Here is a 20,099-nt window from a genome sequence, read left to right as displayed (position 1 = left end):
AATTTTAATTAGCTTTTCCCTTTTGTATAATTAGTGTAGTGCTACATTTAGTCTTTGTTTTTGAATAAATTTAACAATTTATATCTTTGGAATTGGTGTCTGTGTCCAATTATTACAGAAATTGAGTTCTACAAGATTCCAGGATTCGTGATAAGGTGATACTATAAATTCACTTCTTAAATTGAAATTTATAAGTGTACCTTACGATACAACTGATAGCACTGCAACTCAGTGTAGGTGTGCGTTCAGTCCGGCAAACACAACATTTCAGTTATGAAACGCTTTCTACAGGTGATGTATAAATGTAATATTTTCACACATTTGAATAAGTTTGATTTGATACAAGATTTATGAAGTTGACCAAACAAAATGACATAATATTTTTCAGGGGATAAAAATCTCACGACACAATTGGGTAGTCCTCACGGCACACGGGTTGAAAACCACTGAGCCAAGCCACGGTGCTTCTTGGCTTTGCACGGCCACTGAGACTGCCAGGGGAAGACGGTGAGAAGCTTCCCTTCGATAGCTCAGTTGGTAGAGCGGAGGACTGTAGGTTTCAGACAGCGGGCATCCTTAGGTCGCTGGTTCAATTCCGGCTCGAAGGAAGGCGTGATTATGGCTTGACATCGGTTTTGGACGAGCTCCCAAATGTCAAGCCATTGGAATTGCATGAGGACAAGGAGAAAACACCGGAAATTCAGATTTGCTGTGTAGAACTCGCATTGCCCAAACATCTCATATGCATGTGACCCTTTTCACCCTGAGCCCAGTTTTCTAAACCGGCCAGAAAGCGGTCTGGAACAATCATGAAGCCAACACATTGTGAAGCACTTCACTGAAGCCCGGGTAGCTCAGCCGGTAGAGCATCAGACTTTTAATCTGAGGGTCCAGGGTTCGAGTCCCTGTTCGGGCGCCTTGTTGACCGAGGGCCATGATGGTGAAAAGCTTGGATGGCCTTCCAGGTGACAATGAAATATGCAGTTGCGTCTATGCAAGGTGTCTAGTCCTCTTTGCTTCTTTCGGCAAATATCCAGCCTGGGCAAGTCAAGCCAGGAACTCTGAGAGATGTTTTTGCCGTTGACGACGTGTCACTTTAGAACAGCACAACATGCATCTCTACTTGATTTGGCACAATCTGTGAGGGTTGGGCCAACACAACGTGTCCACACATTTGCAGGCGTCTTGAAATACTTGGAATGACCTGTGGCCCCATGCCATGCAGAAGTCCACAGCTATGCGTGTCAGCATGCTCTGCTCCTCATCCCCAATGTGCTACTTGTAAGAACTGTATAAAAAGCGACAGAGAACGTGATCAGCAAAGAAACACAATTCTCCTGAGAACGACAATCATCGTGCCGATCGTAATCTCAGTGCATACCTGGATGCCCAACAAGCCAAGCCAGTGGTTCCCAAGCGTTGTAATGCCACGGCACACTTTGCTGAGACCAAAAACCTTCGCGGCGCACCAACATGAAAAAAAAAAAAAAGGATTTACTAGGTATTGTCTCACCTGAATGGCAACAGGCTGCTAAAGCTATTATCACACGCACATTGCATGTTAAAGTATGTCAGTAAGGGAGTAATTAAAAGGGCAAATGTGTGAAGTGCAAGGAGTGGCCCTTAGTGGTTAAGTAAAAAAGTACACAGACAAACTAAATAATCCCTTGATACATATCATTTATTTAGTGCAGACAGACCAAGACCAGCCACAATAAACTATTCGCAGTAAATATAAATTCACAGCAAAATAGGTTCAGTTCACAATATCCTATAACAAGCTGCACAAAGGCAGCGCTAGCAGTGGAAAGAACGAAGAACTGCAGGAGAAACGCCGGGGCTATTTAGAGCCCGATTATTCAACACAGAGGGGGAAAACCAAGGCCAAATGAGACTTAGAGGAACAGGAGACATCCAACAACAGTATAAAGATAAAAAGGAATTCACCACATGTCCCTTTAATCAATTGCCTTGCAGTTCCACTGTGTAGCATTATGTTGGGTGTATTTTGATAAGAGCATTTGGGCTCTGAGCTGAAGCACTGATCTAAAGAAGACCTCTCCACCCCCAAAGTTATCAGATTTCCTTTGCTCATCAGCTTGGAACTGGTTTGCATCAAAGTGACAGTTTTGGGGAGGATGGCACCGAGAAGAGGCCAAATAGGTTGAATCCTGCTATGAGATGTCTGGAGAAAGGGGCCTGTAGGTGATAAAAACTCTTTGAAGTGGACGAGAGCCGAAATCCCGACATAGAGCTACGAACCCGGGCCAACCGGCATTTCCAAAAGATGGCATGGATTGACATCAGTCATAAATCAAGCCCCCCTCCATTAGGACACTGGGGGCTGAAACCGAAATCCAATCTCAAGAAGTCAAGAACCAATCACCTATTGATCTGACAGACTATAAGGAACAGTGCACAGTCTCTCTCTCTCTCTCTCTCTCTCTCTCTCTCTCTCTCTCTCTCTCTCTCTCTCTCTCTCACCTGAACCTGTAACTCGCTGCCACAGCTCAACCTGTAGCTCTGTTGCCCGAACCGGAACCAGAAACCAACCAAGTCTTTGCCGGCAACAGAAGAGTTAAACTGGGAGAAGAAGATTGAGCCGTACGAAGAATTCTATTAAAGGACTTTATTAAATAAAGAACTTTACAGACTGCGCATGCCCGCCTGTGCCCACCTGATCAGTGGAGTTTTACAGCTGGACAATTGAGTAAGTCGAATGTATATGAAAGTGTTCAGTCATTTAAATAGCTATTTGAGTCTTAAGAAACTTGACCCTTGGAACGAACAGGGCCCTGCTTTCCTCAAAGACTTTGTCTTCAAGTAACTACGGTGGAACCCTGCTTACAAAGAAGATTTTGTGCACAACCTTGGAGCCTTCAAACCAGTGGAAAATCTGTTTGGAAAAGACTCTAATTTCGCGAAACCCCAATTTCCAGGTGCATCGACTGAGTGGAAGTTCTCGGACAAAGCCGAACCGCACTGCCTTTGTTCCAAACCACACGGACCATGTGCCGTGTGCTGTGATCTGAGCCCGAAGACAGAGAGGCCTCTCTGCGACGAAGTTCAGATAAGTTTAACAGTTTGGAGTTCATGATTCATGACATTTGAGAAATCAATTAGAAATGTTATTCTGTGATTCAAAACTCTAGAATGTGTAATATCATTTCGTTTTCTTAAATATAAATGTGTGTTGCATTAAACTGTTTTGTTGATAATTTTAGAAATAAAATCTGTCAACCCCGAGAAATATCTTCTCATTACTGTTTAACTGTTTAGTCTGAAATTGACACAAGTCAATAGACGTTAGATTATTGGTGGCCCTGCCTATCCTTGATCATTGAATAATAATCAGTTAAGGGAAATTGTGGTAACAAGTAATGATAGGATCTTTCTCGGCACCTAAACGTAAATGAGACTGATATATATATAACGAGAAGTTACCTGACATAAATACTAACCTGCGTAGTTATTTAATGTCTGACTAACAATACTAACGAGAGACTCACCTTCGTCTTACTAACCGGTATTGTAGTTAATGTGTTTATAACCTTTTTTGTTTAACGATTTGTGTGTTATCATATGCGATCCCATGGTCTTTGATTTGGTCACGGAAGTGATTTGTCTTTGATTTGTTGATCTAGAGTTGAATTTTAATTAGCTTTTCCCTTTTGTATAATTAGTGTAGTGCTACATTTAGTCTTTGGTTTTGAATAAATTTAACAATTTATATCTTTGGAATTGGTGTCTGTGTCCAATTATTACAGAAATTGAGTTCTACAAGATTCCAGGATTCGTGATAAGGTGATACTATAAATTCACTTCTTAAATTGAAATTTATAAGTGTACCTTACGATACAACTGATAGCACTGCAACTCAGTGTAGGTGTGCGTTCAGTCCGGCAAACACAACATTTCAGTTATGAAACGCTTTCTACAGGTGATGTATAAATGTAATATTTTCACACATTTGAATAAGTTTGATTTGATACAAGATTTATGAAGTTGACCAAACAAAATGACATAATATTTTTCAGGGGATAAAAATCTCACGACACAATTGGGTAGTCCTCACGGCACACGGGTTGAAAACCACTGAGCCAAGCCACGGTGCTTCTTGGCTTTGCACGGCCACTGAGACTGCCAGGGGAAGACGTTGAGAAGCTTCCCTTCGATAGCTCAGTTGGTATAGCGGAGGACTGTAGGTTTCAGGCAGCGGGCATCCTTAGGTCGCTGGTTCAATTCCGGCTCGAAGGAAGGCGTGATTATGGTTTGACATCGGTTTTGGACGAGCTCCCAAATGTCAAGCCATTGGAATTGCATGAGGACAAGGAGAAAACACCGGAAATTTGGATTTGCTGTGCAGAACTCGCATTGCCCAAACATCTCATATGCATGTGACCCTTTTCACCCTGAGCCCAGTTTTCTAAACCGGCCAGAAAGCGGTCTGGAACAATCATGAAGCACTTCACTGAAGCCCGGGTAGCTCAGCCGGTAGAGCATCAGACTCTTAATCTGAGGGTCCAGGGTTCGAGTCTCTGTTCGGGCGCCTTGTTGACCGAGGGCCATGATGGTGAAAAGCCTGGATGGCCTTCTAGGTGACAATGAAATATGCAGTTGCGTCTAGGCAAGGTGTCTAGTCCTCTTTGCTTCTTTCGGCAAATATGCAGCCTGGGCAAGTATTGTCTTCCAGAGGCAAGTCAAGCCAGGAACTCTGAGAGATGTTTTTGCCGTTGACGACGTGTCACTTTAGAACAGCACAACATGCATCTCTACTTGACTTGGCACAATCTGTGAGGGTTGGGCCAACACAACGTGTCCACACATTTGCAGGCGTCTTGAAATACTTGGAATGACCTGTGGCCCCATGCCATGCAGAAGTCCACAGCTATGCGTGTCAGCATGCTCTGCTCCTCATCCCCAATGTGCCACTTGTAAGAACTGTGTAAAAAGCGACAGAGAACGTGATCAGCAAAGAAACACAATTCTCCTGAGAACGACAATCATCGTGCCGATCGTAATCTCAGTGCATACCTGGATGCCCAACAAGCCAAGCCAGTGGTTCCCAAGCGTTGTAATGCCACGGCACACTTTGCTGAGACCAAAAACCTTCGCGGCGCACCAACATGAAAAAAAAAAAAAAGGATTTACTAGGTATTGTCTCACCTGAATGGCAACAGGCTGCTAAAACTATTATCACACGCACATTGCATGTTAAAGTATGTCAGTAAGGGAGTAATTAAAAGGGCAAATGTGTGAAGTGCAAGGAGTGGCACTTAGTGGTTAGGTAAAAAAGTACACAGACAAACTAAATAATCCCTTGATACAAATCATTTATTTAGTGCAGACAGACCAAGACCAGCCACAATAAACTATTCGCAGTAAATATAAATTCACAGCAAAATAGGTTCAGTTCACAATATCCTATAACAAGCTGCACAAAGGCAGCGCTAGCAGTGGAAAGAACGAAGAACTGCAGGAGAAACGCCGGGGCTATTTAGAGCCCGATTATTCAACACAGAGGGGGAAAACCAGGGCCAAATGAGACTTAGAGGAACAGGAGACATCCAACAACAGTATAAAGATAAAAAGGAATTCACCACATGTCCCTTTAATCAATTGCCTTGCAGTTCCACTGTGTAGCATTATGTTGGGTGTATTTTGATAAGAGCATTCGGGCTCTGAGCTGAAGCACTGATCTAAAGAAGACCTCTCCACCCCCAAAGTTATCAGATTTCCTTTGCTCATCAGCTTGGAACTGGTTTGCATCAAAGTGACAGTTTTGGGGAGGATGGCACCGAGAAGAGGCCAAATAGGTTGAATCCTGCTATGAGATGTCTGGAGAAAGGGGCCTGTAGGTGATAAAAACTCTTTGAAGTGGACGAGAGCCGAAATCCCGACATAGAGCTACGAACCCGGGCCAACCGGCATTTCCAAAAGATGGCATGGATTGACATCAGTCATAAATCAAGCCCCCCTCCATTAGGACACTGGGGGCTGAAACCGAAATCCAATCTCAAGAACTCAAGAACCAATCACCTATTGATCTGACAGACTATAAGGAACAGTGCACAGTCTCTCTCTCTCTCTCTCTCTCTCTCTCTCTCTCTCTTTCTCTCTCACCTGAACCAGTAACTTGCTGCCACAGCTCAACCTGTAGCTCTGTTGCCCAAACCGGAACCAGAAACCAACCAAGTCTTTGCCGGCAACAGAAGAGTTAAACTGGGAGAAGGAGATTGAGCCGTACGAAGAATTCTTTTAAAGGACTTTATTAAATAAAGAACTTTACAGACTGCGCATGCCCGCCTGTGCCCACCTGATCAGTGGAGTTTTACAGCTGGACAATTGAGTAAGTCGAATGTATATGAAAGTGTTCAGTCATTTAAATAGCTATTTGAGTCTTAAGAAACTTGACCCTTGGAACGAACAGGGCCCTGCTTTCCTCAAAGACTTTGTCTTCAAGTAACTACGGTGGAACCCTGCTTACAAAGAAGATTTTGTGCACAACCTTGGAGCCTTCAAACCAGTGGAAAATCTGTTTGGAAAAGACTCTAATTTCGCGAAACCCCAACTTCCAGGTGCATCGACTGAGTGGAAGTTCTCGGACAAAGCCGAACCGCACTGCCTTTGTTCCAAACCACACGGACCATGTGCCGTGTGCTGTGATCTGAGCCCGAAGACAGAGAGGCCTCTCTGCGACGAAGTTCAGATAAGTTTAACAGTTTGGAGTTCATGATTCATGACATTTGAGAAATCAATTAGAAATGTTATTCTGTGATTCATAACTCTAGAATGTGTAATATCATTTAGTTTTCTTAAATATAAATGTGTGTTGCATTAAACTGTTTTGTTGATAATTTTAGAAATAAAATCTGTCAACCCCGAGAAATATCTTCTCATTCCTGTTTAACTGTTTAGTCTGAAATTGACACAAGTCAATAGACGTTAGATTATTGGTGGCCCTGCCTATCCTTGATCATTGAATAATAATCAGTTAAGGGAAATTGTGGTAACAAGTAATGATAGGATCTTTCTCGGCACCTAAACGTAAATGAGACTGATATATATATAACGAGAAGTTACCTGACATAAATACTAACCTGCGTAGTTATTTAATGTCTGACTAACAATACTAACGAGAGACTCACCTTCGTCTTACTAACCGGTATTGTAGTTAATGTGTTTATAACCTTTTTTGTTTAACGATTTGTGTGTTATCATATGCGATCCCATGGTCTTTGATTTGGTCACGGAAGTGATTTGTCTTTGATTTGTTGATCTAGAGTTGAATTTTAATTAGCTTTTCCCTTTTGTATAATTAGTGTAGTGCTACATTTAGTCTTTGGTTTTGAATAAATTTAACAATTTATATCGTTGGAATTGGTGTCTGTGTCCAATTATTACAGAAATTGAGTTCTACAAGATTCCAGGATTCGTGATAAGGTGATACTATAAATTCACTTCTTAAATTGAAATTTATAAGTGTACCTTACGATACAACTGATAGCACTGCAACTCAGTGTAGGTGTGCGTTCAGTCCGGCAAACACAAAATTTCAGTTATGAAACGCTTTCTACAGGTGATGTATAAATGTAATATTTTCACACATTTGAATAAGTTTGATTTGATACAAGATTTATGAAGTTGACCAAACAAAATGACATAATATTTTTCAGGGGATAAAAATCTCACGACACAATTGGGTAGTCCTCACGGCACACGGGTTGAAAACCACTGAGCAAAGCCACGGTGCTTCTTGGCGTTGCACGGCCACTGAGACTGCCAGGGGAAGACAGTGAGAAGCTTCCCTTTGATAGCTCAGTTGGTAGAGTGGAGGACTGTAGGTTTCAGGCAGCGGGCATCCTTAGGTCGCTGGTTCAATTCCTGCTCGAAGGAAGGCGTGATTATGGTTTGACATCGGTTTTTTGACGAGCTCCCAAATGTCAAGCCATTGGAATTGCATGAGGACAAGGAGAAAACACCGGAAATTCGGATTTGCTGTGGAAAACTCGCATTGGCCAAACATCTCATATGCATGTGACCCTTTTCAATATCCAGCCTGGGCAAGTGTTGTCTTCCAGAGGCAAGTCAAGCCAGGAACTCTTAGAGATGTTTTTGCCGTTGACGACGTGTCACTTTAGAACAGCACAACATGCATCTCTACTTGACTTGGCACAATCTGTGAGGGTTGGGCCAACACAACGTGTCCACACATTTGCAGGCGTCTTGAAATACTTGGAATGACCTGTGGCCCCATGCCATGCAGAAGTCCACAGCTATGCGTGTCAGCATGCTCTGCTCCTCATCCCCAATGTGCCACTTGTAAGAACTGTGTAAAAAGCGACAGAGAACGTGATCAGCAAAGAAACACAATTCTCCTGAGAACGACAATCATCGTGCCGATCGTAATCTCAGTGCATACCTGGATGCCCAACAAGCCAAGCCAGTGGTTCCCAAGCGTTGTAATGCCACGGCACACTTTGCTGAGACCAAAAACCTTCGCGGCGCACCAACATGAAAAAAAAAAAAAAGGATTTACTAGGTATTGTCTCACCTGAATGGCAACAGGCTGCTAAAACTATTATCACATGCACATTGCATGTTAAAGTATGTCAGTAAGGGAGTAATTAAAAGGGCAAATGTGTGAAGTGCAAGGAGTGGCCCTTAGTGGTTAGGTAAAATAGTACACAGACAAACTAAATAATCCCTTGATACAAATCATTTATTTAGTGCAGACAGACCAAGACCAGCCACAATAAACTATTCGCAGTAAATATAAATTCACAGCAAAATAGGTTCAGTTCACAATATCCTATAACAAGCTGTATTTAACGAAGTGGTTAAACGTTACAAAGGGCATTACAATTGTTGAAAAACAATAGCACACGGATCAAACATGCTATCCCCGCCGTTTTATTCGATTTGATTAGACGTTTCGCGACCGAAATGTTTTGTGTGCAGACTGAATGCACACCTGAGCCGAGCACGATCACAATACATATCCACAGTTAATCTAAGCAGTATCATATTGTAACCGTTTCGGTCTGTTATCAACCCTTCCGGATCCAAAACCAGGAGTCAGACACCCTTTTCGGTGGACACGCTGTTGACTTCTCACAAGCACCATCTGCCTTCACAAAGGCAGCACTAGCAGTGGAAAGAACGAAGAACTGCAGGAGAAACGCCGGGGCTATTTAGAGCCCGATTATTCAACACAGAGGGGGGAAACCAAAGCCAAATGAGACAAAGTGACAGTTTTGGGGAGGATGGCACCGAGAAGAGGCCAAATAGGTTGAAACCTGCTATGAGATGTCTGGAGAAAGGGGCCTGTAGGTGATAAAAACTCTTTGAAGTGGACGAGAGCCGAAATCCCGACATAGAGCTACGAACCCGGGCCAACCGGCATTTCCAAAAGATGGCATGGATTGACATCAGTCATAAATCAAGCCCCCCTCCATTAGGATACTGGGGGCTGAAACCGAAATCCAATCTCAAGAACTCAAGAACCAATCACCTATTGATCTGACAGACTATAAGGAACAGTGCACAGTCTCTCTCTCTCTCTCTCTCTCTCTCTCTCTCTCTCTCTTTCTCTCTCACCTGAACCAGTAACTCGCTGCCACAGCTCAACCTGTAGCTCTGTTGCCCGAACCGGAACCAGAAACCAACCAAGTCTTTGCCAGCAACAGAAGAGTTAAACTGGGAGAAGGAGATTGAGCCGTACGAAGAATTCTTTTAAAGGACTTTATTAAATAAAGAACTTTACAGACTGCGCATGCCCGCCTGTGCCCACCTGATCAGTGGAGTTTTACAGCTGGACAATTGAGTAAGTCGAATGTATATGAAAGTGTTCAGTCATTTAAATAGCTATTTGAGTCTTAAGAAACTTGACCCTTGGAACGAACAGGGCCCTGCTTTCCTCAAAGACTTTGTCTTCAAGTAACTACGGTGGAACCCTGCTTACAAAGAAGATTTTGTGCACAACCTTGGAGCCTTCAAACCAGTGGAAAATCTGTTTGGAAAAGACTCTAATTTCGCGAAACCCCAACTTCCAGGTGCATCGACTGAGTGGAAGTTCTTGGACAAAGCCGAACCGCACTGCCTTTGTTCCAAACCACACGGACCATGTGCCGTGTGCTGTGATCTGAGCCCGAAGACAGAGAGGCCTCTCTGCGACGAAGTTCAGATAAGTTTAACAGTTTGGAGTTCATGATTCATGACATTTGAGAAATCAATTAGAAATGTTATTCTGTGATTCATAACTCTTGAATGTGTAATATCATTTAGTTTTCTTAAATATAAATGTGTGATGCATTAAACTGTTTTGTTGATAATTTTAGAAATAAAATCTGTCAACCCCGAGAAATATCTTCTCATTCCTGTTTAACTGTTTAGTCTGAAATTGACACAAGTCAATAGACGTTAGATTATTGGTGGCCCTGCCTATCCTTGATCATTGAATAATAATCAGTTAAGGGAAATTGTGGTAACAAGTAATGATAGGATCTTTCTCGGCACCTAAACGTAAATGAGACTGATATATATATCACGAGAAGTTACCTGACATAAATACTAACCTGCGTAGTTATTTAATGTCTGACTAACAATACTAACGAGAGACTCACCTTCGTCTTACTAACCGGTATTGTAGTTAATGTGTTTATAACCTTTTTTGTTTAACGATTTGTGTGTTATCATATGCGATCCCATGGTCTTTGATTTGGTCACGGAAGTGATTTGTCTTTGATTTGTTGATCTAGAGTTGAATTTTAATTAGCTTTTCCCTTTTGTATAATTAGTGTAGTGCTACATTTAGTCTTTGGTTTTGAATAAATTTAACAATTTATATCTTTGGAATTGGTGTCTGTGTCCAATTATTACAGAAATTGAGTTCTACAAGATTCCAGGATTCGTGATAAGGTGATACTATAAATTCACTTCTTAAATTGAAATTTATAAGTGTACCTTACGATACAACTGATAGCACTGCAACTCAGTGTAGGTGTGCGTTCAGTCCGGCAAACACAACATTTCAGTTATGAAACGCTTTCTACAGGTGATGTATAAATGTAATATTTTCACACATTTGAATAAGTTTGATTTGATACAAGATTTATGAAGTTGACCAAACAAAATGACATAATATTTTTCAGGGGATAAAAATCTCACGACACAATTGGGTAGTACTCACGGTACACGGGTTGAAAACCACTGAGCCAAGCCACGGTGCTTCTTGGCTTTGCACGGCCACAGAGACTTCCAGAGGAAGACGGTGAGAAGCTTCCCTTTGATAGCTCAGTTGGTAGAGTGGAGGACTGTAGGTTTCAGGCAGCGGGCTTCCTTAGGTCGCTGGTTCAATTCCGGCTCGAAGAAAGGCGTGATTATGGTTTGACATCGGTTTTGGACGAGCTCCCAAATGTCAAGCCATTGGAATTGCATGAGGACAAGGAAAAAACCCCGGAAATTCGGATTTGTTGTGGAGAACTCGCATTGCCCACACATCTCATATGCATGTGACCCTTTTCACCCTGAGCCCAGTTTTCTAAACCGTCCAGAAAGCGGTCTGGAAATATCATGAAGCCAACACATTGTGAAGCACCTCACTGAAGCCCGGGTAGTTCAGCCGGTAGAGCATCAGACTTTTAATCCGAGGGTCCAGGGTTCAAGTCCCTGTTTGGGTGCCTTGTTGACCGAGGGCCATGATGGTAAAATGACAATGAAATCTGCAGTTGCGTCTAGGCGAGGTGTCTAGTCCTCTTTGCTTCTTTCGGCAAATATCCAGCCTGTTGTCTTCCAGAGGCAAGTCAAGCCAGGAACTCTGAGAGATGTTTTTGCCGTTGACGACGTGTCACTTTAGAACAGCACAACATGCATCTCTACTTGACTTGGCACAATCTGTGAGGGTTGGGCCAACACAACGTGTCCACACATTTGCAGGCGTCTTGAAATACTTGGAATGACCTGTGGCCCCATGCCATGCAGAAGTCCACAGCTATGCGTGTCAGCATGCTCTGCTCCTCATCCCCAATGTGCCACTTGTAAGAACTGTGTAAAAAGCGACAGAGAACGTGATCAGCAAAGAAACACAATTCTCCTGAGAACGACAATCATCGTGCCGATCGTAATCTCAGTGCATACCTGGATGCCCAACAAGCCAAGCCAGTGGTTCCCAAGCGTTGTAATGCCACGGCACACTTTGCTGAGACCAAAAACCTTCGCGGCGCACCAACATTAAAAAATAAATAAAAGGATTTACTAGTTATTGTCTCAGCTGAATGGCAACAGGCTGCTAAAACTATTATCACACGCACATTGCATGTTAATGTATGTCAGTAAGGGAGTAATTAAAAGGGCAAATGTGTGAAGTGCAAGGAGTGGCCTTTAGTGGTTAGGTAAAAAAGTACACAGACAAACTAAATAATCCCTTGATACAAATCATTTATTTAGTGCAGACAGACCAAGACCAGCCACAATAAACTATTCGCAGTAAATATAAATTCACAGCAAAATAGGTTCAGTTCAAAATATCCTATAACAAGCTGTATGTAACGAAGTGGTTAAACGTTACAAAGGGCATTACAATTGTTGAAAAACAATAGCACACGGATCAAACATGCTATCCCCGCCATTTTATTCGATTTGATTAGACGTTTCGCGACCGAAATGTTTTGTGTGCGGACTGAACGCACACCTGAGCCGAGCACGATCACAATACATATTCACAATTAATCTAAGCAGTATCATATTGTAACCGTTTCGGTCTGTTATCAACCCTTCCGGATCCAAAACCAGGAGTCAGACACCCTTTTCGGTGGACACGCTGTTGACTTCTCACAAGCACCATCCGCCTTCACAGAGGCAGCGCTAGCAGTGGAAAGAACAAAAACGGAGGGAAAATTCGCTTGCGCCGAACGGGGTCGAGAGATCCGCTGTGACGCAGGAGTGCGAGAGGACTCGACACCACCGAGCACGGGCGCGAGAGGGAGAGATACCCACGGTGTGAGAAACCGCCCGCGACGCAAGCACCAGATGCCCGCAAGGACAATGGGAACCGGCGCGCTACCGAGAAACTGACCAAGATATGGAACGCTTCACGAATTTGCGTGTCATCCTTGCACAGGGGCCATGCAAATCTTCTCTGTATCGTTCCAGTTTTATTATACGTATTGCCGTCGCGAACACAAGGGCTGGGTTAGAGAGCACCCGCCTTTGTACCCAGGTGGGCCGGGGGAGCGAGGCGACTCGCTGTTTGGGGCCGGGAAGCCTGTCCCACTCCCTGCTCGTTGGCGGTGAGGCCGGGGGCCTTCCCTGGAGAGACTCTAGCGCCTCTCTTTCACCAAACGTCCGTACCACCATGGCAGACAGGGACACTTCACCCCATCCCCATGCCGGGCAGAGGCATGCTGGGGGAATGTGCAAATCCGGAGAGGTAATCAATCAACCGTAATCCCAAGTGTCATTGGAAAACGGAGCAGAAATCCACTACAATCCCCGATACGCCGAAGTAGTGGGCAGAGATGCTTCCCCCCTGCCAGCCGCCAGGCGGAGCGGCCGGGGCTGCGCTGGTGAGGTGAGGTGTATCGTATCGTATCGTATCGTATCTTGATGTTCCCTTACAGCCCCCCTCCCCTGAGCCATTAACGATGACTCCATACCTGGTCTGCAATGATTAGCTCACAATGTGGGCTGCAGGACGTGCGTGACCTGTAGATTTCTCCACTGCACCTGTGTAACGTCTTGAACACGTCATTGGTACTAAGCCTTGGTGGGTAATTTGATTCTGAATTGCACCATTATAAAAATCTCTTGTGCCTTGGCAAGTCGCACAGGAAGAGGGCGTCTGCTAAGAAAGAAGTAGTGAGAAATGACAATCGGTCGCCTGCCCCGTTTAGCTTCCGAGATCTGACGAGATCGGGCGCGTTCAGGATGGTGTGGCCAAAAGCAGAGAGGCCTGGCTGCATGATGTCGCTTAAAGGCTGGTGGGTATTGACGGAACTTCCAGCAAAAAAAAAAAAAAAAAAAAAAAAAATGGAGGGAACAATATCAGTGCAGCAAAGGGTGTTGTAAGTAGCGGGGTACGTGTAAAATTCTTCAATTATATCTCCTCCAGACAGAAAGAGAGTATTAAGAGCTACGATGAAGTTACCCAAGTGACGTAAAAAGCTTGCAGCACCTGGTATTTCCAGGAGGTCTCCCATCCAAGTACTGACCAGGCCCTGACCCGTTTAAGTTCCGAGATCTGACGAGACGGGGTGCGTCCAGGACGGTGTAGCCGCAAGCCGAGAGGCCTGGCTGCATGATGTCTCTTTAAGGCAGACGGGTGTTGACGGAACTTCCAGCAAATAAAAAAAGAAAAATGGAGGGAAAAATATCAGTTCAGCAAAGGGTGTTGAAAGTAGCCGGGTACGTGTACATTTCTTCAATTATATCTCCTCCAGACAGAAAGAGAGAATTAAGAGCTACAATGAAGTTACCCAGGAGACATAAAAAGCTTGCAGCACCTGGTATTTCCAGGAGGTCACCCATCCAAGTACTGACCAGGCCCTGCCCCGTTTAGCTTCCGAGATCTGACAAGATCGGTAGCGTTCAGGACGGTGAGGCCGCAAGCCGAGACGCCTGGCTGCATGATGTCTCTTAAAGGCTGGCGGGTATTGACGGAACTTCCAGCAAAAAAAAAAAAAAAAAAAAGAAAAATGGATGGAAAAATATCAGTGCAGCAAAGGGTGTTGACAGTAGCCGGGTACGTGTACAATTCTTCAATTATATCTCCTCCTGACAGAAAGAGAGAATTAAGAACTACGATGAAGTAACCCAGGAGACGTAAAAAGTTTGCAGTACCTGGTATTTCCAGGAGGTCACCCATCCAAATACTGACCAGGCCCTGCCACGATTTGCTTCCAAGATCTCACAAGATTGGGCGCGTTCAGGACAGTGTGGCCGCAAGCAAAGAGGCCAGGCTGCATGATGTCTCTTAAAGGCTGGCGGGTATTGACGGAACTTCCAGCAAAAAAAAATAAAAATAAAGAAAAATGGAGGGAAAAATATCAGTGCAGCAAAGGCTGTTGATAGTAGCCGGGTACGTGTACAATTCCTAAATTATAACACCTCCAGACAGAAAGAGAGTATTAAGAGCTACGATGAAGTTTCCCAGGAGACGTAAAAAGCTGGCAGCACCTGGTATTTCCAGGAGATCACCCATCAAAGTACTGACCAGGCCCTGCCCCGTTTAGCTTCCGAGATCTGTCGAGATCGGGCGCGTTCAGGACGGTGTGGACGCAAGCCAAGAGGGCTGGCTGCATGATATCTCTTAAAGGCTGGCGGGTATTGACGGAACTTCCAGCAAAAAAAAAAAGAAAAATAGAGGGAAAAATACCAGTGCAGCAAAGGGTGTTGAAAGTAGCCGGGTACGTGTACAATTCTTCAATTATATCTTCTCCAGACAGAAAGAGAGTATTAAGAGCTACGATGAAGTTTCCCAGGAGACGTAAAAGCTTGCAGCACCAGGTATTTCCAGGAGGTCTCACATTCAAGTACTGACCAGGTCCTGCCCCGTTTAGCTTCCGAGATCTGACGAGATCGGTCGCGTTCAGGATGGTGTGGCCGCAAGCCAAGATGCCTGGCTGCATGATGTCTCTTAAAGGCTGGCGGGTATTGACGGAACTTCCAGCAAAAAAAAAAAGAAAAATAGAGGGAAAAATACCAGTGCAGCAAAGGGTGTTGAAAGTAGCCGGGTACGTGTACAATTCTTCAATTATATCTTCTCCAGACAGAAAGAGAGTATTAAGAGCTACGATGAAGTTCCCCAGGAGACGTAAAAAGCTGGCAGCACCTGGTATTTCCTGGAGATCTCCCATCCAAGTACTGACCAGGTCCTGCCCCGTTTAGTTTCCGAGATCTGACGAGATCGGGCGCGTTCAGGACTGTGTGTCCGCAAGCCGAGAGGCCTGGTTGCATGATGTCTCTTAAAGGCTGGCGGATATTGACGGAACTTCCAGAAAAAAGAAAAAAGAAAAAGAATAATGGAGGAAAAAATATCAGTGCAGCAAAGGGTGTTGAAAGTAGCCGGGTACGTGTACATTTCATCAATTATATCTCCTCCAGACAGAAAGAGAGTATTAAGATCTACGATGAAGTTACCCAGGAGACGTAAAAAGCTTGCAGTACCTGGTATTTCCAGGAGGTCTCCCATCCAAGTACTGATCAGGCGCTGCTCCATTTAGCTTCCGAGATCTGATGAAATCGGGCGCGTTCAGAACGGTGTGGCCGCAAGCCAAGAGGCCTGGCTGCATGATGTCTCTTAAAGGCTGGAGGGTATTGACAGAACTTCCAGCAAAAAAAAAAAAAAAAAGAAAAATACACATACCACGTGGGCAATTCTAGAGCGTCCCCTAGAGTACAAACAGTGTATCGTGCCTACAAAAGTTTTCTTGTTACTAACCTTTGGAATCTGGATTTCTGGACAAAGCTCTCCAATAACTATTACAGAACTTAGTTCTTTTCAGTCTAAGATTCCTCTCACGGGGCACCAATTATGTAGCGTAAGGTACACTTATAAATTTCAATTATAGAAGTGTATTTATAGTATCACCTTATCACGAATCCTGGAATCTTGTAGAACTCAATTTCTGTAATAATTTGACGCAGACACCATTTCCAAAGATATAAATTGTCAAATTTATTCAAAACAAAGACTAAATGTAGCACTACACTAATTATACAAAAGGGAAAAACTAATTAAAATTCAACTCTAGATCAACAAATCAAAGACAAATCACTTCCGTGACCAAATCAAAGACCATGGGATCGCATATGATAACACACAAATCGTTAAACAAAAAAGGTTATAAACACATTGACTACAATACCGGTTAGTAAGACGAAGGTGAGTCTCTCGTTAGTATTATTAGTCACACATTAAATAACTACGCAGGTTAGTATTTATGTCAGGTAACTTCTCATTATATATATATATATATATATATATATATATATATATATATATATATATATATATCAGTCTCATTTACGTTTAGGTGCCAAGAAAGATCCTATCATTACTTGTTACCACAATTTCCCTTAACTGATTATTATTCAATGATTAAGGATAGGCAGGGCCACCACTAATCTAATGTCTATTAACTTGTGTCAATTTCAGAATAAACAGTAAAACAGGAATGAGAAGATATTTCTCGGCGTTGACAGATTTTATTTCTAAAATTATCAACAAAACAGTTTAATGCAACACACATTTATATTTAAGAAAACTAAATGATATTACACATTCTAGAGTTATGAATCACAGATTAACATTTCTAATTGATTTCTCAAATGTCATGAATCATGAACTCCAAACTGTTAAACTTATGTGAACTTCGTCGCAGATAGGCCTCTCTGGCTTCCGGCTCAGATAACAGCACACGGCACGAGTTCCGTGTGGTTGGAACAAAGGCAGTCCGGTTCGGCTTTGTCCAAGAACTTCCACTCAGTCGATGCACCTGGAAGTTGGGGTTTCGCGAAAGTAGAGTCGTTTCCAAACAGATTTTCCACTGGTTTGAAGGCTCCAAGGTTGTGCACAAAATCTTCTTTGTAAGCTGGGGTTCCACCGTAGTTACTTGAAGATGAAGTCTTTGAGGAAAGCAGGGCCCTGTTTGTTCCAAGGGTCAAGTTTCTTAAGACTCAAATAGCTATTTAAATGACTGACACTTTCGTATTCAGTCGACTTAGTCAATTGTCCAGCTGTAAAACTCCACTGATCAGGTGGGCACAGGCGGGCAGTGCAGTCTGTAAAGTTCTTTATTTAATAAAGTCCTTTAAAAGAATTCTTCGTACGGCTCAATCTCCTTCTCCCAGTTTAACTCTTCTGTTGCCGGCAAAGACTTGGTTGGTTTCTGATTCCGGTTCTGGCAACAGAGCTACAGGTTATGCTGTGGCAGCGAGTTACTGGTTCAGGTGAGAGAGAGAGAGAAAGAAAGGCCGTGTTTGTCCTTTATAGTCTGTCAGATCAATAGGTGATTGGTTCCTGAGTTCTTGAGATTGGATTTCGGTTTCAGCCCCCAGTGTCCTATTGGAGGGGGGCTTGATTTATGACTGATGTCAATCCATGCCATCTTTTGGAAATGCCGGTTGGCCTGGGTTCGTAGCTCTATGTCGGGATTTCAGCTCTCATCCACTTCAAAGAGTTTTTATCACCAACAGGCCCCTTTCTCCAGACATCTCATAGCAGAATAACAAACTATTTGGCCTCTTCTCGGTGCCATCCTCCCCAAAACTGTCACTTTGATGCAAACCAGTTCCAAGCTGATGCGCTAAGGAAATCTGATAACTTTGGGGGGGAGAGGTCTTCTTTAGATCCGTGCTTCAGCTCAGAGCCCAAATACTCTTATCCAAATACACCCAACATAACGCTACACACCACATCCCAAAGATGCTCTATTGGGTTGAGATCTGGTGACTGTGGTTGCCAGTTTAGTACAGTGAACTCATTGTCATGTTCAAGAAACCAATTTGAAATGATTCGACCTTTGTGACATGGTGCATTATCCTGCTGGAAGTAGCCATCAGAGGACGGGTACATGGTGGTCATAAAGGGATGGACATGGTCAGAAACAATGGGCCGTGGCATTTAAACGATGCCCGATTGGCACTAAGGGGCCTAAAGTGTGCCAAGAAAACATCCCCCACACCATTACACCACCACCACCAGCCTGCACAGTGGTAACAAGGCATGATGGATCCATGTTCTCATTCTGTATACACCAAATTCTGACTCTGAAATCGAGACTCATCAGACGTATGTATGTATGTATGCATGTCCAATTGCTTTGACAATACAAATGCACTGAATTGAGAGAGAGAGAGAGAGAGAGGTAGTCCAGACCGCTGCAAAATTCCTGCTGAAGTGATCTGGATCACCACACAATGGCCCAAGGACCACTGCAAACTTGGATTTCAATGTATTTGTGTAATGTGTGTTGCAATAGCACCTACCATGTTCCTTTGTGGTGATCTGGTTAATTCTGATCTGGGAAAACCACAATCCTGCAGGTTTAATAAGTCTCTCTACACATCAGTCCCTGAGTACCTTCAACCAATGGTCATTTTGACCAATTAAGCCCAAGATTTGAGTCAATTAAGTTGTCAAGGACTACCCAGTGAAGACGTGAACTCACGACTAGGTCACACTGTGAGCTCACCAGAGCAGACATTACACTGAGCTCACTGTGAGCTCACTTAGTGCTTTTCCAGCGACATGGTGATGGTGCTGGAGCCGGAGCCGCTGCCCTTACTCGGTGGCTAACCCACCTCTATGTTACAAATGTTCCCTAAACACTTATTTTGCAAGATCAATAAAAATCCTTTAGGAAATTTAAACTTTTACTGACACACATAGTTAATAGCAATGTATTATAACTTTACCAAAAATAATAATCTGTATATCTTTAATTGTTTAGACATTATTAAGATATAATGCATCTTTCACATAGGGAACATTTGTAACATGTTAGGAAAAACAAACAAATGATTTGAAAATATTCATAATTACAGCATACAATTTGTCAGGCTTCATAAGAATGGTATTTATAACATACTCTGTAAAAATCAAGCAAATAGCATTTGTGGTTCACAAGAAAATATATATATATATATATATAATCAAAGCTATCAGACTATAGCAGCCGTTGTATGAAGACACATACGATTATACAGCATTATTTGGCAGCTTCGCAAGACCTAATTTTAAACGTTGTTGGTAAGTTAGATAATTAGTGGGGACCCTCTATTTGCAGTTCTTCCCCTCCATAATTGCTAAAATAAAGTTTTACTGACATTTTATTGACCCTACCACTGCATAGGGCATATCTGTAACATGAACGCTACTGAATGGCACATACATTGAAAACTACAGAGAACTGAGACAAATCCACTTTACACTTCATAAATAATCTTAAAACGTTTCCAACCAAGGCAACACCCACTTGAAATACATTAATTCTCATTTTTGGTAAACAAAAAGAGAGATTGTTACATATGTTCCCTATGATGCATCTACAGAGAGAGAGAGACAGACAGACACTAACACTCTCTCTCTCTCTCTCTCT

General features: G+C 43.1%; 8 non-coding genes and 7 pseudogenes across 8 annotated transcripts; 7 read left to right on the top strand and 8 right to left on the bottom strand.

Annotated features, from left to right (window-relative positions):
- Positions 1-519: 519 nt before the first annotated feature.
- Positions 520-608, top strand: trnay-gua (transfer RNA tyrosine (anticodon GUA)). The gene is given in 2 exon segments: positions 520-556; positions 573-608. It is a non-coding gene; the product is annotated as a tRNA-Tyr (tRNA).
- A 235-nt stretch (positions 609-843) lies between these two features.
- trnak-uuu (transfer RNA lysine (anticodon UUU)) lies at positions 844-916 on the top strand. The gene has a single exon. It is a non-coding gene; the product is annotated as a tRNA-Lys (tRNA).
- Positions 917-4,168: 3,252 nt separating this feature from the next.
- trnay-gua (transfer RNA tyrosine (anticodon GUA)) lies at positions 4,169-4,257 on the top strand. The gene is given in 2 exon segments: positions 4,169-4,205; positions 4,222-4,257. It is a non-coding gene; the product is annotated as a tRNA-Tyr (tRNA).
- A 219-nt stretch (positions 4,258-4,476) lies between these two features.
- On the top strand, positions 4,477-4,549 carry trnak-cuu (transfer RNA lysine (anticodon CUU)). The gene has a single exon. It is a non-coding gene; the product is annotated as a tRNA-Lys (tRNA).
- A 3,258-nt stretch (positions 4,550-7,807) lies between these two features.
- On the top strand, positions 7,808-7,896 carry trnay-gua (transfer RNA tyrosine (anticodon GUA)). The gene is given in 2 exon segments: positions 7,808-7,844; positions 7,861-7,896. It is a non-coding gene; the product is annotated as a tRNA-Tyr (tRNA).
- Positions 7,897-11,284: 3,388 nt separating this feature from the next.
- trnay-gua (transfer RNA tyrosine (anticodon GUA)) lies at positions 11,285-11,373 on the top strand. The gene is given in 2 exon segments: positions 11,285-11,321; positions 11,338-11,373. It is a non-coding gene; the product is annotated as a tRNA-Tyr (tRNA).
- Positions 11,374-11,608: 235 nt separating this feature from the next.
- trnak-uuu (transfer RNA lysine (anticodon UUU)) lies at positions 11,609-11,681 on the top strand. Its single transcript has one exon. It is a non-coding gene; the product is annotated as a tRNA-Lys (tRNA).
- A 1,394-nt stretch (positions 11,682-13,075) lies between these two features.
- Positions 13,076-13,182, bottom strand: LOC136746225 (U6 spliceosomal RNA). The gene has a single exon (XR_010816337.1). It is a non-coding gene; the product is annotated as a U6 spliceosomal RNA (small nuclear RNA).
- Positions 13,183-14,161: 979 nt separating this feature from the next.
- Positions 14,162-14,280, bottom strand: LOC136746217 (uncharacterized; annotated as a pseudogene).
- A 209-nt stretch (positions 14,281-14,489) lies between these two features.
- LOC136746228 (uncharacterized) lies at positions 14,490-14,608 on the bottom strand (annotated as a pseudogene).
- A 218-nt stretch (positions 14,609-14,826) lies between these two features.
- Positions 14,827-14,945, bottom strand: LOC136746219 (uncharacterized; annotated as a pseudogene).
- Positions 14,946-15,162: 217 nt separating this feature from the next.
- LOC136746212 (uncharacterized) lies at positions 15,163-15,281 on the bottom strand (annotated as a pseudogene).
- A 208-nt stretch (positions 15,282-15,489) lies between these two features.
- On the bottom strand, positions 15,490-15,608 carry LOC136746231 (uncharacterized; annotated as a pseudogene).
- Positions 15,609-15,817: 209 nt separating this feature from the next.
- On the bottom strand, positions 15,818-15,936 carry LOC136746221 (uncharacterized; annotated as a pseudogene).
- A 216-nt stretch (positions 15,937-16,152) lies between these two features.
- On the bottom strand, positions 16,153-16,271 carry LOC136746215 (uncharacterized; annotated as a pseudogene).
- Positions 16,272-20,099: the final 3,828 nt, after the last annotated feature.

The sequence above is a fragment of the Amia ocellicauda genome, unplaced genomic scaffold (genome assembly GCF_036373705.1).
Source record: "Amia ocellicauda isolate fAmiCal2 unplaced genomic scaffold, fAmiCal2.hap1 HAP1_SCAFFOLD_97, whole genome shotgun sequence".
NCBI classification, from domain to species: domain Eukaryota; kingdom Metazoa; phylum Chordata; class Actinopteri; order Amiiformes; family Amiidae; genus Amia; species Amia ocellicauda.
The sequence above is the reverse complement of the archived record's forward strand: the minus strand, read 5'-3'. Positions and strand labels throughout refer to the sequence as shown.